Source organism: Odocoileus virginianus, unplaced genomic scaffold, assembly GCF_023699985.2.
Source record: "Odocoileus virginianus isolate 20LAN1187 ecotype Illinois unplaced genomic scaffold, Ovbor_1.2 Unplaced_Scaffold_1, whole genome shotgun sequence".
Lineage (NCBI taxonomy): Eukaryota > Metazoa > Chordata > Mammalia > Artiodactyla > Cervidae > Odocoileus > Odocoileus virginianus.
In genome coordinates this window covers 9,993,067-10,000,221 of record NW_027224263.1, presented here as the reverse complement: position 1 = coordinate 10,000,221, position 7,155 = coordinate 9,993,067, and positions in this window count along the sequence as shown.

Genomic DNA, 7,155 nt, shown 5'->3' with positions numbered 1-7,155 from the left:
TTGAAGGACTGGCTCTCATAACTTATCTCTATACCTGGTGTGCAAGGGTTACCCCACAACCCTCAACTCATCTTTATGTTCTATGAGGAGACTAAAAATCACATTAGGCCAAATATATTTGCTATTAAACCATGATGGCCAACAAAGGAATGGAAATCATAGAAAGAAGAGTAATCTTTGGTATTTAGTCCTGCAGTGACCTGCTATTGGGGCCACATGCATACATCCCTCTCCTACAGTTTCTCCCATTCCAAAGGGATAAATTCAGTCCCTGCTTATAGTATTTTAACAAAAGCTTTTATCCACTTATAAATAGATAACGAGGTAATCAAATGTTCCAGTGACAAATCCTTCCATTGAAAATTTAGGAAAAGATAAAAAGGTGAAATAAAAGGAAATAGAGACAATGTCCTATTGAAAGAGAAGTAGCATTGCTCTGTAATAGATACCACTTACTCAGTGGTTCTGAAAATTGGGCATAACCTGGAGAAATTGTCAAAACCCAGATTACCAGAGCCAGGAATTCCCAGAGTTTCAGATTTAGCAAGCAAATGGTGGGGCACGAGTAGGTGTATTTCACCAAGTTTCCGGGGATCATATACAACTGTATTTGATGCACTGTATCAGCAATACCCCTGTGTCAGCATATTTGTCATTATGTTTTTTGGCTGAGCACAAGTTGCCTCTTAATTTTTCTCATACATAATTTAGAGATACTCTGCTGTACTAGAATCAGGCAGGCAGGCACTAATACAGGAAGGAGAAGGAAACTAACCAGAGCCTGATTGGTTTTGGAAAATACTGATTTATCCATTAAATAGCTGCTGATGTTAGGCTCTCTTGCAGTTCCTTTCTGAGTCTGCTGCGCTGTATTTCTATTGCTGCAGAAAAAGGAAAATGAAAACAAGGACAAAGCTACAAAGAAAACCTGGCTTGATAAGATATTGCCGAGTTGATTGGTATGTTCCATAGAGCCATGCACTACACAGGGATATTAAAATGGAACGAATACACACTTGGGATAAAAAAAATGTTTACAGTCTCATAAGGCACCATTTTATAAAAAGATTAACTAATTTACTTCCCCTTCAGGAGAAAAATATCTTGTGAGAAATAAAGATTTGAAATAACAAGAAAATAAATTCTTCCGGGTGTTTTAAAGTTCTGTGTTCACTGAAAGCATCAGTTTTGAAAAAATCTCCTCTACATACTCTATGTCCTGGCCTCTTGTGTGTTAATATGATCAAGTGCCAAGCTACTATATCTGTAGATACATGACACTATGCATTTGTCAAAACCCACAGAACTTCACAGCAGAGTGAACCTTAATGTCTATAAATTCAAAGTAAATAATTTAGGAAGGAATAGAGACTGTGACAGAAGAATGTAATTCTATTAGGAATGCATGCAACAACCTCACTGAAGGAAGAGGGCACAAGAGATGCTGACAAAAGTAATTTGGGAAATGAGCGGAGATGGTAAGCTTAAAGGCAAAGGGAATGGTATGTAAACACTGTACTCTAGTTGATAAAATTATTTCCCATGGAAATACAGGGTAACAATTCTGAGACCACTATACATGTATACTTGAATTGAGTCATTAAGTAAACAGATGGCAAATGGTGGGAGGTTACCAGCAATGGGAGCAGGCGTGAATGGTCATGGGGTAAAGGATCAGGAGGAAACATCAGTTTCGACTTATGTTTAGTTACATACTGATAGATGTGTATAGAAATCACTGTAGTCATGTATACACAGATTGATATACACATACATGTTTCATTGCTCTATCAGCTAAAAGGGCCTAGAAGCAATGACATCCCAGTGGCAGTGAGCATATCCAACACTCAGATCTTGGTTTTACTATTTTCCTATAAGAGAAACCAAGACTCCCTGGAGAAAGGCTGATTCAAAGATTGTGGCAAGTAACATACAACAGATGGCTGGAGCATCTTTTAGTGCAACAAATTAAGGAAATGCTCCAAGAATCAGAATAATGGGAGTATGTGAAAAGGACACAGGAGCCAACAGGAAGAACTGTTAATGACCAAAGCTGGAACAAGTCGAGTAACAAGATAAAATAACATTAAGTTACAGCCCAAAGTACAAAATATATAGCCATGAGTTTATACTGATATAAATGACTAGATAAATAAATGGGGTGAATAGACAAATCTCCTTGTGGAAGTTTATCCAGATATTCTGCTCTCACAGTGAAGGTTGTGCATAGTGGTATCCTTCCAAAGTGTAGAGTGTGGAAAGCGGGTGACACAGTAACTGTACAGTGGAGAAGCCTGACAAACACTACCTCAGCCAGGTGGTCGAGGTTAACATCAGTGACAAGCCATGTGGAGAGCATGAACCCTTGATGTGATGTGATGAGAAGGGTGCTGCTGCTGCTGCTAAGTCGCTTCAGTCGTGTCCGACTCTGTGCGACCCCATAGACGGCAGCCCACTAGGCTCCTCTGTCCCTGGGATTCTCCAGGCAAGAATACTGGAGTGGGGTGCCATTGCCTTCTCTGGATGAGAAGGGTACTATCTCTCTAAAACCTATAACTCCAGTCTAATCATGAGGAAAACATCAGACAAATCCTGATTGAGGGACTTTTTACTACTTTCAGTAATCCTCAAAACTGTCAAGGTTATTAAAAAGCAAGTAAAGTTTGAGAACTGTCACAGCTATGTTACTTTCATGTACCAGAGACCGATTTAAATTCTCAATCCTCTTTTTTTTTTTTTTGTTTAAGCTACTTTTCCTCACTTCAGAGTAAATCCTGTCACAAGGAGTTCCCAGTCACAAGGTACTACAAATGGCAGCGGTGTGGATGGCAGCTGAAACACTGAGGAAATCGGCGGTTGTCAAGGCATGTCTCTCAGATTTCACCAGGTTGGATTTTATCATGAGAGGTCAACCTGCTCCTAAAGAGTGAGAACTGCCTCCTGCTCCTGAGGTGTCCTCTGCCTTGGTCACCAACTAAATCAACTTAACAAAAAACTATGGGATAAAACCCAAAACATAGGATAATGTAGGAGGAGTGGCCAAGATGGCAAAGCAGAAAGACCCTGAGCTCACCTCCCATGGGCACACCAGAATCACAACTGTTGTTAAGTTACAGAGCAACAATCAGTGACAATTACCTGGAGGCTAGCAGAAAAGGCCCTCTACAACTAAAAATATAAAAAAGGAACCAAAAGGGGACATGTAGGAGGAGTGAAGATGTCGCATAGTCAAAACCCACAGCCCCACGGAGATAACCACAGAGTGGAGGATAATTACAATTGAAAATTTTCTTACCATGGAGCCAGAGTCTGAGCTTCACATAGGGCTCCCCATCCTGGGAGTCCTGTACTGGGAAGATGAGCACTAGAACCCTTGGCTCTGAAGATCAGTGGGGCTTACTTCTAGGAGAGCTCGAGGGCCATCACATTTTTAGAGACCCAGAGCAGAAGCAATTTGAAAAGAGTCTGGGTCAGACCCACTTGCTAATCTTGGAGAGCCTCCAAGAGCGGCAAGAGGCAACTGGGACTCACCTTGGGGACACAGATGCTGACAGCAGCCATTTGGGGGAGCTCATCCTACTACAAGGGACAGGGAAGCCTGGCGTGCTGCAGTCCATGGGGTTGCAAAGAGTCAGACATGACTTAGTGACTGAACAACAACAACAAATCCTACTACAAGGACACCAGTGCTGGCAAGTGACATTTTGGAATCCTCCCTCTAGCTTATTAATGCTGGGGCCACCAGCCAGTAGGCATAAGTCTTTGTATGATGATAGACGGTAACTAGATTCACCATAATGATTATTTTGAAGTGTACAAAAATATTGAATTATTATGTTGTGTACTTGGGAACTAACACAGTGTTCTAGGTCAGTTATACCTCAAAAACAAACAGAAAAACTCATAGGGACTTCCCTGGTGGTCCAGTGGTTAAGAATTTGTCTTCCAGTGCAAGGGATGTGGGTTTGAACCCTGATTGGGAGAAGTTAAGATTTCACATGCCACAGGGCAACTAAACCCACGAACCCAACTAGAGATATGCCTGTGCACTGCAATGAAGATCCTGTGTGCAACTAAGGCCCAACCAATGCAACCATAAATAAATATATACACTCATAGAAAAAGAGCAGGCTTGTGGCTACCAGAGGCAGGACATTGGAGAGGAACTGGATGAAGGCAGTCAAAAGGTACAAACTCCCAGTTATAAATAAGTATTAGGGATGTAATGTACAACATGATAAATATAATTAACATTGCTGTATGTTGTCACTGAAAGCTGTTAAGTGTAAATCATAAGAGCTGTCATCACAAGGAAAAAATATTTATATTTTTCTCTATTTCTTTACTGTTATGAAATGATGAATGTTCACTAAACTTACTGTGGTAATCATTTCATGATATATGTAAGTCAAATCATTATGCTGTACACCTTAAACTTATACAGTGCTGTATGTCAATTCTATTTCAATAAAAACTCAAAAGAGAAAAAAAAATGGAATGATGTAGTAGAGAGTGAAGTCTGAGAAAAATCACATATGGAGGGGAGCTGGCCATGTGACTGAGGGAGGGACTGTTTGGGCAGAGAAACCATAAGGGTACAGATTCAAGAAAGGTAGGAGTCTGGTAATGAAAGGAAGATATAAAGGCAAGAGAAAGGGTGCTAGAAGAGATTAGAAAAGCAGGCTATTGAATCAGATGGTATCTTGAAGGTCAGGGTCTATTGAATTTCTCCTTAGTGCAGTGGTAATCATTTGAGGATTTTAAGTACCAGAGGGGTGTGACATGGTAACACTTTTTCCTTAACTATTTTTTATTGAAGTAACATACACAAACATACAGATTAGAGAGCTAATTCATGGATGACTGTTAAAGTGTTTACATGTTATTCGTCCTCCAACATCAATACCATAATTCTGAAAGTAGTCTCTTCTCTTTTTGCTTACAAAAGAAAAATCTTTGATTGAACCATGTAAAAAAATCATGGCTGATTCACATGAATGTATGGCAAAAACTGCTACAATATTGTAAAGTAATTAGCCTCCAATTAAAATAATTTACAAAAAAAAAATCATAGGTCATATGAGGCCTACTGGAACAGATTTTTGTCCCTGCCCCTGAATTTTCTCTTGGCACACTCAAAGATTAAAAGGCAGAAAGGAGTACAAAATAACTTCTAGTTGTGGTACATATACACAATGGAATATTACTCAGCTGTAAAAAGGAATGCATTTGAGTCAATTCTAATGAGGTGGATGAAACTGGAGCCTGATATACAAAGTGAACTAAGAAAGGGAAGGATAAATCCTGTATATTCACACATATATATATGGAATTTAGAAAGACAGTAACAATGATCCTACATGCAGGACAGCAAAGGAAACACAGATGTAAAGAACAATCTTTTGGACTATGTGGAAGAAGGCGAGGGTGAGATGATTTGAGAGAATAGCATTGAAACATGTATATTACCTACTATATGTAAAGTAGATGACCAATGCAAGTTTGATACATAAAGCAGGGCACCTAAAGCTTGGAGACAGCCCAGAGGGACAGGGTGGGGAGGGGCTTCAGGATGGGGGGACACATGTGTACCTGTGGCTGATTCATGATGATATATGGCAAAAACTATCACAATGTTGAAAAGTAATTATCTTCCAATTAAAGTAAAAAAAAAAACTTCCTGTTAATGACCTTTTCCTGCTCATATATTTTATCTCCATTTTATAACTGGGTTGCTGAGTACTACCAATAGTACTCATTTTCTTGAACTTTTTTTTGCTATTAATATTTTGGTATATTTTCTTTAATCTTTTGTCACACATTGGTTTCTTTTTTAATATAATTTCTTATTGTGATATAATTCACATACTATAAAATTAACCTCTTTAACTATAGAATTCAGTGGTGTTTGGTCTATTCACAAACTATACAACTATCACCACTATTTAATTCCAGAATATTTTCATTACCCCCACATGAAACTCTACCCTTTATCCTTCATCCATCAATCCTATCATCACTTTCCCATCCAGCCCTAGGAAACTACTAATCTACTTTCCTTCTCTACAGATTTTCTACTTTGGACATTTGATATAAATGTAATCATCACAATACGCTGCCTTTCGTGTCTAGATTGACCCACTTTGCATAATGTTTGCTCGGTCAGGACTTCATTCCTTTTTATGACAATAATATTCAGTTGTGTTGCTATACCACATTGTGTTTATCCATTCATTAACTGATAGATTTTGAGTTGTTTCTACTTTTTGGCTATTATGAATAATGCTACTATGAACATTCATGTACAAGTTTTTGTGTGGATATATGTTTTAGATTCTCTTGGGTGTAGATTTAAGAGTGAAATTACTGGGTTGTGTGTTAACTATATTTAACATTTTAAGGAACTTCCTAATTGTTTAAGAGGCCACGCTTTTTACACTCTCAACATCAATGTATATGGGTTTCATTCTTCTATATTCTTGCCAACAATTATGTTTTTTTATTATAGCCATCTCAGTGAGTCTTGTATCATTTTGATTTGTATTTGCCTAATAAGTAATGATATTGAACATTGTATACCTATCAGCAACGATTTTTGCTATTGCTTTATGTGGTTGTTTTTTAAATCAGATAAAAGCATAAAAATACATTTATAATAGCCAGGACATGGAAGCAACCCAGATGCCCATCAGCAGACGAATGGATGAGGAAGCTGTGGTACATATACACCATGGAATATTACTCAGCCATTAAAAAGAATTCATTTGAATCAGTTCTAATGAGATGGATGAAACTGGAGCCCATTATACAGAGCGAAGTAAGCCAGAAAGATAAAGACCATTACAGTATACTAACACATATATATGGAATTTAGAAAGATGGTAACGATAACCCTATATGCAAAACAGAAAAAGAGACTCAGATGTATAGAACAGACTTGTGGACTCTGGGAGAAGGCGAGGGTGGGATGTTTCAAGAGAACAGCATTGAAACATGTATATTATCTAGGGTGAAACAGATAACCAGCCCAGGTTGGGTACATGAGACAAGTGCTCGGGCCTGGTGCACTGGGAAGACCCAGAGGGATTGGGTGGAGAGGGAGGTGGGAGGGGGGACTGGGATGGGGAATACATGTAAATCCATGGCTAATTCATT